At 41.2% G+C, this 12065-nt stretch overlaps 1 non-coding gene across 1 annotated transcript; it reads right to left on the bottom strand.

Moving 5' to 3' along the window:
- Positions 1-11674: 11674 nt before the first annotated feature.
- Positions 11675-11746, bottom strand: TRNAW-CCA (transfer RNA tryptophan (anticodon CCA)). Its single transcript has one exon. It is a non-coding gene; the product is annotated as a tRNA-Trp (tRNA).
- Positions 11747-12065: the final 319 nt, after the last annotated feature.

The following is a 12065-nucleotide window of genomic DNA, read 5'->3' on the forward strand; positions in this document are numbered from 1 at the left end:
GGCTAAGGCTCTGTGCTCCCAATGCAGGGGCCCTAGTTCAATCCCTAGTCAGGGAACGAGACCCCACATATCACCTCTAAAGACCCCGCATGCTGCAACTAAGACCCAGTGCAGACAAATAAGTAAGTAAAATTTTTTAAAAAGAAAGAAAATAGGCTCAAGTAAATATTATTTTGTTTGTTTGTTTTTTAAGGATGTAAAGGATGGAGCTAGAATTGGAACCTAAATCTGAGTCTGCAACTTTCCTCTGTTGAGTGATTCTCAGCCAGGGGTGATTTTCCTCCCCACTCTGGGGACATTTTTAGTGCCCACAACTAGGACTTGTTACTGGCATCTAGAGGGTACAGATCAGGAAAGCAGCTAAACCTCCCACAATGCACAGGACAGCCCTGACAACAAAGACTTTCTGGCCCCAGATGTCAGCAGAGCAGAGGTTGAGAAACCCCACTCCAACGAGTAATCATACAAAGTAAACGCATCTACCAGGAGGCTAACTGGGTGAAGAGACCCCTTAGGGGCTTGAGGCCAATCAGGAGCCACTGGCTTTTATAAGAGAAAAAAAAAAGACTCATCTGATCAGCCTCTGATTTTTCCATTCTTTCTCTAATGCATTCATCCAGTCTTTCCTCTTTCCATCCTCTCCTCTCCACTTTTTCCTGTCCTTAAAGTGAAAGTGAAGTTGCTCAGTCGTGTCTGACTCTCTGCGACGCTGTGGACTCCCCGTGCCCGCCAGACTCCTCCGTCCATGGGATTCTCCAGGCAAGAATACTGGATTGGGTTGCCATTTCCTTCTCCAGGGGATCTTCTGGACCCAGGGATCGAACCCAGGTCTCCTGCATTGTGGGAAGATGTTTTAACCTCTGAGCCACCAGGGCAGACCCCTAGCAGACTCTAGTTTGTAGAAGGCAACCCAGAAAACACCAATGTTTTCTAAGCTCTAATTAGAAGGCAGAGTCAGTATAGGAGGCTGCAGGTTCCAAACTGACAACCTGTCTAGAATCTGGGAACAGGGCCAAAAATGTCACCTTCTGAAACTGACAATGAAAAATGGATGAGATTAATTACTGTGATAATCTACCCAGGAAATAACCCATCTAAGAAACTCCTGATAAGTGTGCTACTGATAAAACTTGTCTGTTTCCTAATCTCAGTCAGAGTCCAAGAGTGCTTCCCCTTGAAGGAAAGCATTTAAAATGTAACTTGTGTGAGATGAACTGTAATCTAGGAAATTTTTAAATGTTTGTCTTGGAGAAGTGTTCTAATGGGGGAAGCTTCTGATGACATAAATTTAACTGCCTATAATTGTTAAGGATGCTTTGGGTGTTTTTTTTTTTTTCTTCCAGCAGAATAAACCCTAGAAGGGAGGAACCACGTTTAATTTATCAGTATCTTTGACAGCAGAGGCGTGGATGAGTCATTGGTAGAGAAAGGGGGGAATTAGTGGTATGTATGTGTGTGTGTGTGTATGGGGTTGTAGAAGGTCACAGAAGTACTGTTCCTAGTGAAGTGATTCTCAATCAAGAATCCAAGAGCTTTTTGTTGCATGCAAGATTGTGTGTGCTTGTGGGAAGTGTGCATTTATTTGTGAAAAAGTAGGTAGCCTTCATCAATAGTCCTTAAATTCCAAAAAGTGAAGCTCGCTGTCTTGGTGATGAAAATGTAACTACTGGGGAAAATGAAATAGAAAGAAGATTAACTCAGGAAAGGCAAGGGAAGTAAGTTCCTCCTAGGAGAGATTTCCTTCTCAGAGTTTGGATTTATTGCTGTGTTTGCATGAGGCTCTTTCATGTACATGTACAAACGTGCAGTGCAGAGAGGAGATGAGCTGTGAGCAAACATCAAAGCAGAACATAATTCATCCTCAAGGATGCTGGAGAAAGAGGACCTGGAGAGACTTCAGGAGTGTGTGTGTGTGTATATCAGTCAGAGGGGACAAAATGACTATTAAATTGCCCAAGTATGCCAACATCGGGCTTCCCTTATGGCTCAGCTGGTAAAGAATCCGCCTGCAATTCAGGAGACCTGGGTTCGATCCCTGGGTTGGGAAGATCCCCTGGAGAAGGGAAAGGCTACCCACTCCAGTATTCTGGCCTGGAGAATTCCATGGACTGTTTAGTCCATGCAGTCACAAATAGTTGGACACAACTGAGCGACTTTCACTTATCACTTATGCCAACATCAATGCTGATTTTTGGTTCCAAGGATGACCTGGGTTAGCCAACCATCTATCCATCCATGCTCAGTTTCTCAGTTGTGTCCAATTCTTTGTGACCCCATGGACTGTAGTCCGCCAGATTCCTTTATCCATGGGATTTTCTAGGCAAGATACTGGAAAGTTGCCATTTCCTACTCTAGGGGATCCTCCCGATCCAGGGATTGAACCCATATCTCTTATGTCTCCTGTATTGGCAGGCAGGTTCTTTACCTAGTGCCACAGTGGAAGCCCTGGGTTAGCCAGTAGTCATGTGTAAAAGAAGGATTCTGTGAAGCTGAGTTCTAGGAAGCAGTCCAGGCAATTAAGATGGAGTCCTTCATTATTTTAGTCAAAGTTCATTTCAGTTGTACGTTACGGAAACAAAGGTTAGCCAAGGGACTTATTTGAAGAGTACCGAGTAGCTCATAAACTCCAAGAAGAGACCTGAACAAGAGAATCTGGGAACACAAGAAATTGGGTAGTCTGGGGACTTCCACAGGAGGGGACCAGCTCCATCGAGACCTCCAGGCTCTATATCTCTGTGTCCAGGTTTTAAATTGCCAGGAGAGAAGCTAGCTGTAGGTACCCGTCCTACAGAAGGGGAAGCTGTGAGTCAAAGCATCTCCTCAGTGGTTGCTGGCTGCTGGGATCACTACTGGTTTGGAGCAGGCGTCATACCTTGAAAACAATGGGAGACAAGCACCCAGGTCTTCTGTTTGCCAGTGACACACTGTGACTGCAGTGCTTATTCTTTCTTTCTTGAAGGATAATTGCTTTACAGAATTTTGTTGCTTTCTGTCCGTGCGTATTCTTAATTTCTTACTGTTTTAAAAATGAATGAATGGGAATGGGGTGGGAATTGGGTGGGAGAACTTTGAGCCAGAAGAGACAAAAAGTGCAATGGCCCTCAGGTAGGATGAACTTGGAGTCCCAGAAATAGAAAGAAGGCTCTTGTAGCTAAAGAAGAATTTGCAAGGAATGGGGAGTAGAGGAAAGGCATTCACCGAAGTTGTAGGCAGTGGTGGGAAGTTAGGGTTTTTTCTTCCTGGGTGAAATAGAAAGTCACTGGAGGGATTTAAGCGCATATAAATTACATTTAAAAATTCAGTTTGGTGATGGAGAATGAATTCTAGAAAGTTCAACTTGGAGGTTATTGCTGTAATCTAGCTGAGAGGCAATGGTGGCTTTAATCAAGGGGGTAGTACTGGAGAGGGTGAGAAGGGGATATATTCAGCATGTATTTTTGTGTTTTGGAGAGGGAATTGACAGGACTTGCTGATAAAATTGATCCAAATGTTTCTTAAGCTTTTGGCTTGAGCAGCTAAGAGGCCAGTAATGCCCTTTGCGTGTGTGTGAGATAAGTTGCTTCAGTCGTGTCCGACTCTTTGGGACCCTATGGGCTATAGCCCGTCACGCTTGTCTATCCATGGGATTATCTAGGCAAGAATACTGGAGTGGGTTGCCATGCCCTCCTCCAGGGGATCTTCCCAACCCAGGGATCGAACCTGTATCTCTTATGTCTCCTGCATTGGCAGGAAGGTTCTTTACTATTAGCTCCATCTAGGAAGCCCAGTAATACCCTTCACTGAGCTGCAAAGACTGAGAGAAGGAGCAGATTTAGGGAGGATGATGGAGTTGGGAATTGAACGATATCGTGTCAAGTTTGAGGGGTCAGATGTCTTAGTGGGGAAGCATGTGGGCAGCTGGATGTATGTCTGGGAGCTACCAGATTACAGACTTTACCTAAAACAAGAGGCGGGATGAGGTCACGTGGGAGGCACCTAAGACCGAGCCCTGGGCACTGTCACAGCCGAAAGTCTAGCTGGGCAGCAATGGGCGACAGAGACAGGGAGTGGTTGGTGCGATCAGAGAAATGCCATTTTGGTTTCAAAGTGCAGGTCTTTAGTTTGCAGGTTAACATGTACCACTCAGTTTATTTTGGATACTCTCATTGTTTATGAATACACTCCAGATTCATCTAGTAAATGTCAGACCCTTCACAGCTCCACACTTTTCCTTGCCTAAATCACTGGCAAAATCTTTCTAGCTTCTTTATGTGTGTTTGACGGGTTGGCAGGAATTCACTGCTAGGCCTGGCAGGAAGGCCAAGTCTGCCAATAAACCTCTCTCTGGGCCTGTAAATATTTGTATAGCGCCCATTAAGTTACTGTGGCTAAACCAGGTACTTATAAGCAACTCTAATAAACCACATGTAGAAAATCCATTTTGTGGAGTATTTGCAATAAAATTTTAATTTTTCAGATTAAATTAAATCCTGCCTAAGCTCTCTTATTGCATTTCGCATATTTCTGGGGTGGCTCTCTTTACCAGCGTTTAGCAAATGACTTTATTTTAAAAGCAGTCCAAGCAAAACATGAGTAGAAAGGTGAGCCTGATTATATCCAGTATACATGTTTATGCACACATGCAGAGCAAACCAGACTATCTGAACTCTATCTAGTTCCTTCTAATACTTACAGCTGAGTAACTATAATAATCAATTAGTCCACCTGGTATCCCCAGCTTTCCTTATTTTTTATTTAAAAATAAAGCTTCCCTCCTTGTTATCAAAACAAAATGTTCATCATAGAAAAAGAAAAACAAAATGTTAAAAAAGGAGATTTGGAACACAATAATCATATCTCCACAATCCAGAGATGACCACTGTAAGAACTTCTGTTGATATCTTGGGATATATTCTTTCTGATCTTTGTATATACAACTGCGTAGTTTGGAGTCACACTAATTTAAAAATACACTTAATTTTATTTGTTTTAAATGTAATTAAAAATAAATTTTAAAAATCCTCAGCAATGTATTGTGAATGTCTTTCAATAATAATAAATATTTTTCAAGACTTCTTCAGACTTTCAACTGACTGCCAAGAATTTCCCATTATGAATGTACTCATTTAGGTATTTCTCAATTAGTGTTTGCATTGTTCTGTTTTTTTGTTTGTTTTTGGGTTCTGCTATTACATCAACCTGGATAGAGGAGCCTGTCAGACTACAGTCCATGGGATCGCAAAGAGTTGGACACAACTGAGCACACACACATTATATCAATAATAACATTCTTGCAACTAAATCCTTGTATATATTCTTATTTCCTTAGGCTAAACTTCCAGCAATGGACTTGCTGAGTTAAAGCATTCTGACCTATACTGTCAAATTGTTCTATAAGCTGTATTCAAAGATCCTTCTACCAATGATAAATGTCTTTGTCAACACTGGACCTCCAAAACAATTTAAAAAAACACATCTTTGTCAGGGACTTCCCTGGTAGTCCAGTGGCCAAGACTCTGCACTCCCAATGCAAGTGGCCTGGGGGCTCAATCCCTGGTCAGGGAACTGTATCCCACACGCTGCAACTAAGATCTGGTGCAGTCAAATAAATAAAAAAATTAAAATATATATAAAAAAAATCTTTTTCAAGTTGATAGGGGAAAATGGCATTGAGTCACTGGCGTTATTTGTATTTCTTTGATTAGTGACATGGGACATTACAATATATTCATTGGCTGTTGGCATTCCCTATTTTGCAAATTACTCTTCCACAGCCTATGCTTGATATTTTCTGAAGGTGCTTGTTATTGATTTGTACAATCGTCTTTCTATGTAAGGGCTATTGATCTTTTTTGTTTTAAGTATTTTTCCTAGTCTGCCATAAGCCTTTTAGTTTTTGAGAACTGAAATGTTTAAAAACTATATGGTCAGTTTTTTCCTTTTATAATTTCTATATTGTTATTTTTAGAAAGACTTCCCCACCCCAAGATTATATAAATATTCAGTTATATATTTTTTCCAGTACTTGTCTAGCTTCATATTTTACATTTAAATCTTTACCCTCTAGCCTTTATTTGATGTGATGTAAGAAGAAATTTAGTTTTATTTCAAAAGGTGAGCTATTGAAAAATTAATCAATTTTTGTCCCATTTCACATTTCCCTTCATTCTATTTGCAGAGTAGTTATAATAGCAAAATACTGATCAAAAATTGCACACTGGAGCCTCCTGGTTATATCTAGCCTATGGATATATTTCAGTTCATATAATTTTTGAATTAGTTATCTACATATAAAATCAGAAAATTTTCATACAAAAACATAATTTTATGAAACTTCTTAAAAAATCCGAATATCTAGCAACTCTGTGGTCACTTTTTCTCTTGAAGAAAACGTATGCATGCTGAGAAGCTGTTGCCTTCTATAGTCCCAGAAGATCCCCACCAGTCTGCATCATTGATTTTTGCTGTCTGCCTGAAGGCCTTTGAGGTTGTGATCATTGCTATTAAGTTTTGTGTATTTATTTTGCAATTAGACACAACACAAGAACTCTCTCATTTGTACTAATCATTTTTTAAGTTAATTTTCTTGATGTTTTCAAATAATTATATCATCATGCAAAACATTGTAATTGTCTTTTCTTTTCCAACATGTATGCTTCTTTATTGTTTTTACTTACTTGCCTAAAACTTCCTAATAATGTAACAGTCATGATAACAGACATCTTTATATTATACTGAATTTTAATAAGAATGCCCCTAGTGTTTGACTTCAAAGATGTATACTTTTATAGTTCTCTGGCACTTCAATTTTTTATTAATATTTAATTTTAAATTAATTTTTGTTGAATTTAATTGAATGACTTTTTGGCATCTACTGATATTATCCTGAGACTTTTCTCTGAATTTAATATGAGATGTTCCAGTGTCAAACTGTGTGCATATTTTTATTATGAAGTCTAATAATACCTAACAGTACCTGATAAGCCTTAATAATATACCTCTTAGTCTAATATCCTATTTTTAAAAAGACCTATTGGGAATTTTGCATCTGTTTTTCACAAATGAGATTCATCCATTGTAATCTTCCTCTCTTTCTCTTTTTGGTGAGTTTTTTTCTTAAAATATACTTTATATGATATTCCTATTTCTGCCCATGTTTAATTTTTAAAAATTGCATTAACTGGTACATTATTTAAATCTTAAAAAAGTTAATTTTTCCTTTATGCATTTCATTTTCTATTTGAGATGTCTCTGTCCTAATTTTTATTTGAAACATTATATATATGTGCGTGTGTGCTCAGTCATGTCTGAATCTTTGCAATCCCATGTAGCCTACCAGGCTCTTCTGTCCATGGAATTTTCCAGGCAAAAGTACTGGAGTGGGTTGCCATTTCCTCCTCCAGGGGATCTTTCCCACCCAGGGATTGAACCTGTGTCTCTGTTGTCTCCTGCATCATCAGACAGATTCTTTACTGATAAGCCTCCTGGGAAGCCCACTGAATAGTGCATCACATATATTTGTACAATTTAAAGGATAATAAGAAAGCAAATGCCAGTGTAGCCACCACTGGCCTGAGAAACAGAACTTCACCAACACCTGGCCGTTTCCATTAGCATCTCTCTACTTCTTCCCTAAATGAACTCCTGAGTTTTGAGTTAGTGTAATCTCACCTTTTTGTTTATAGTTTAACCTCTTAGATTTGCATCCCTAATAATACAATGTTTAGACTGACTACTTTTAACCTTTACATATATGGAATCATACTGTTTTTCTGTGAAGTGGCACAGTGGTGAAGAATCCACCTGCCCATGCAGGAGACACAAGAGACTAGGTTTCAATAGCTGAGTCTGGAAGATCCCCTGGAGAAGGAAATGGCAACCCACTCCAGTACTCTTGCTTGGGAAATCCCATGGACAGAGGAGCCTGGTGGGCTACAGTCCATGGTGTCTCACAGAGTTGGACATGACTGAGCACCCCACCACCAAAAACAACACTGTATTTTTCTGACACCTTTTTGCCCTGTTTTATGAGTGTGATTCCTTGGTGCTGAGGGTATAGCTGAAGCACACTGTATTCTCTCTGTTGTATCATCTTCCATTATACAAATGAATTATCTGTTCTGCTACTGAATGACATTTTTGCATTTAAGCTTCCAAAGCAGAAATCTTCTACTTTTCAGTATAAATAGCCTGTTGGTTTTGCTTTCTACCTGGATGGCTACAGACCCCTTTCCTCTATCTTTGAGATTCAGTCTTTGCTGGAATGTATCCGTATAAACCTTCTTTTGTTAAACTTGCCTGGCACTTCTCATATGGGCCCTTTTATTTCTACATCTGGTAATTTCCCCCTGTGTTCTCATCCTCACAGAGGAAGATCGGTGCTTCTCCAGAAAAGGAGATGATAGATATTCTGTTCGAGGTTATGTGTCCCTATTGAAGTCTTTCAGTCTCAGCAAAGGAAACAAATTTTTATTTCCTTGATCTTATCACCTTAGAAATTCCACGGTGGGTGACCAAGGGCAGCCAGTCTCACCGCTGACTCAAGGGCTCCCTCTGTGGACACCGAGGCCGATGGGACAGCCAAAACTCCCTCCAAGTGACATGGGGGCCCCAGACATCATCAGCATCTCTGCTCCGTTTCTCATGCTTTCTGTGTCTCGAGCAAGCCTTGGGCGTACCTTCGGCTACCTGCCCCTCGTTGGGGACTCCAGTACACTGCCCTTTTCTGAGGCGGCGGTGGGGTTCAAATTTGGCACCACCCTCCACAAAATGCTAGTCTTACCAGCATTTGTTCCTCTGTTCAAAATGCTAGACTCACTCACCTCTGGTCCGTGTCACTCTGAGACGCAGCGGGTTTGTCGTCTTCTGCCCCGGAAGTCACTTCATCTGGGAATTAGGAAGGGACAGTGTTAAGTGTATCGACTTGGACTGTCATTTTTGGACTGGAAACACCACTACGTCACCTGCATTGACTCTCAGATTGAAAGGTGGGCCTGCTGTGCATCTGTGAGGTCTCTCGGAGCCCAGCTGGGACGGCAGAGAGGGATAGGCAGCTTCTGTTTTCTGACCCATACTTTGTGAAAATCGTAGCCTATTCAGCAGGTTACTGCCCTGAAGGCTGCCTGCAATTTACAGCCTCCCAGGAGATTAGCATTTGTCTCTAATGTTGAATTAGATGGTCTTTTCCTCTTAGCTTCTGGACAACAAAACGGGGACTGGCCACCTGCCAAGGCTATTGTGGGCGGGAGAAATACACAGGATGGAGGGTGAACAATGTCCTCAATACTCTTCATTTCCAGAAATTCTGTGCCTGGTGTTTTCTTTTGCTGTTAAGGGGAATCCATCTTGCTAATCCTGAAATCCTGAGATACGTGCCTCTTTCTTCAATGTTACCTAATGCTTTTTAGTCAGTGTGTGAAGGATGAGGCTGTCTTGTCATCGCACAGATACTTTTTTATTGTCTTAAGGACCTTCCTTCCCTCTGGGGAGATCTCTGGTTAAATTCCCCTTTATTGGCCTGAAGTCCCCCTAATACTCATCATACAGTTAAGATTTTCCCCTTTCTCCTGAGAAACGAATGGGAGTAGTGAAGGGTGACTTTGTTTATTATTCTTTAGCAAGTTGCATTAAAATTTATATGTACTTTTCCCAAAGAAGATAAATTATACATATTACAAGAAAGGATGAAAACACACAGTGATGCTGACATTCCCGTGAGAAGAGTCTCTTTGTTCTTTGCTTGCTGCATAATATATCTATCAGAGCAGACCTGTCTATTCAGCTGGTCTTCGGACATGACTGAAGCGACTTAGAAGCAGCAGCAGCAGCAGCAGCAAGATGTCAGTGAGTTATGACTGGGAGTTTCCAGCTGATCATTCCTGCTCTTGGGAAGATAATTAAAAGGCGAGAACACTTTCCTTTAAGAGTTATCCCTTTGTGCCCACAGGACTTGCCTACGGTCTGGAGGTCTTTCTTGCAAGACCAGGGGTAGGGTAGAATGGGGAAGGCGGTCTTATAGAGGTCTAAGATACTTGAAAAGAGAACTTCATCTTCAACTGAAATCTGATAACTGCACCTGTTATAGTCAAGTACTTCTTGGATTTTCTTGGCTAGAGGAAAAAGGGGAAAGTAAAAGAATTCTTTGATTTTTAAAAAATGCCTGCTGGAATCTTGAAACTCATCTTTTTGCCTTTAATATCAATCTGGGGGGCCTGTTTCTGATTTAAAGGAAGATTAGATTTGATCAATCTAATCTTATCAAATATAGATTTATACAGGGTGCTTAGAGACGCAGACAGGCCAGAAGAACTTGACTTTCTCTTTTTAAATGTTCTTTTCCTTACTGAATACAATGCCAAACAGTATTCGGGTACTGTCTGTACCACTGCTGACCCGGGAGAGGAAAGAAGATGGGGTTCTTCATCTGTCCACATAATACTGGAAGCCAGAGCAGCGTGCAGGAGGGGGTCCGCAACAAGGTCTTGAGAGTAGCCCATCAACTGGGGGGTGGAGGGAGCTGGTCTGACTCCCTTTCATAACTTCCTCAAGGGCAGAAAGTCTGGATCAATGGTATCAAACAATGATAACTGCCTTGTTATTTAATGACTCTGAGGCTCAGTTTCTCCCTCTGTAAAATGATAAGAACAAAAATGTACTTTTTAGGGATGTTGGGATAATAAAAGGAGTTAGTGCTCTTAGAACAACGCCTGGGCCAATATACTTAATCAATACTATGGTGAATTCACCATAGTAGCATTACTTTCTTTGGATCATTGAGGAATATACTGCTCCCTTTCCCATAACTGTTGTTATCGTTTAGTTGCTAAATCATGCCAGGCTGTTTTCCGACCCCGTGGACTGTAGCCTGCTACTCTCCTTTGTCCATGGGATTTCCCAAGCCAGAATACCGGAATGGGTTGCATTTCCTTCTCTAGGGGATCTTCCTGACCCAGGGATCGAATCTGTGTCTCCTGCATTGGAAGGCCACCAGGGAAGCCATTGAGCTACCAGGGAAGTCCATTCCTTAATAGAAATGTTTAAAAAATCAAGCAACTTGATTACTAAATGAAGACGAATGGAAAATTTGAAGATATCTATATGTCTTCCTTTGTTGCGGATATACAGCCTGTTGTCTGGGCTGGGACCCTCAGAGTCTTATGTACTTTGCTTATAGCAGATAATACCTGTAAAGTCTCGTATTCCGATGCACTTCCCATGAGAAGGAACACTGTTACATATAGTGATGACAGTGGGTCTCAACTCCATCAGTTTCTTCCCCAGAGACTCCCGAAACACTGGTTTTATAGCAAAGATGCCTTCCAGCAAGACTGACTATAAAAAGAATTCTCTCTCTCGTTGACTAGTGTTATAAAATCAGAAATATGATCACATGGAAAAAAATATCCCAATTGGTTTGACAAAAATGCTTAGTTAAGGAAGGAGCAGATGATGTGCTTATTTTATTCCTCAATCATATTGTAAGTTCTTCAGGAGAAGGGGGGGTCTCCTATGTTGTACTCAGAAAGAATTATGCAAGACCTTAAATTATGGTGAAGAAATGAAGTGAAGTGAAGTCACTCAGTAGTGTCCGACTCTTTGCGACCCCATTGGACTGTAGCATACCAGGCTCCTCCGTCCATGGGATTCTCCAGGCAAGAATACTGGAGTGGGTTGCCATTTCCTTCTCCAGGGGATCTTCCCGACCCAGGGATTGAACCTGGGTCTCCTGCATTGGAGGCAGACGCTTTAACCTCTGAGCCACCAGGGAAGCCCAGTAAATTATGGTAGGCCCAGTAAATGCTGACATAGGTCGGCCAGGTCTTTATAGTAGAAAGAGAATTTTGAGAAACTTTTGAAAAGAGCTGTGAAATTCTTTTTGAGGATAGAATATTATTTCTAAAATTAGCATATGAAGAGGTAAAAAGAGAAGTGCCTGCATCATAGAGGAGGAGATAAGCCACACTCTCTAGGCTCTGCCTCTCTGGCACTGTCCTTCAGGTGTCCTTAGTGCTTTGAGGGCAAAATGGTAAAGCCCGCATGATCCAAGGCGAGTTCTTGTCCAAGGCACCAAGGGACGTAACCAAGTC

This window comes from Bos javanicus, chromosome 3 (genome assembly GCF_032452875.1).
Source record: "Bos javanicus breed banteng chromosome 3, ARS-OSU_banteng_1.0, whole genome shotgun sequence".
NCBI classification, from domain to species: domain Eukaryota; kingdom Metazoa; phylum Chordata; class Mammalia; order Artiodactyla; family Bovidae; genus Bos; species Bos javanicus.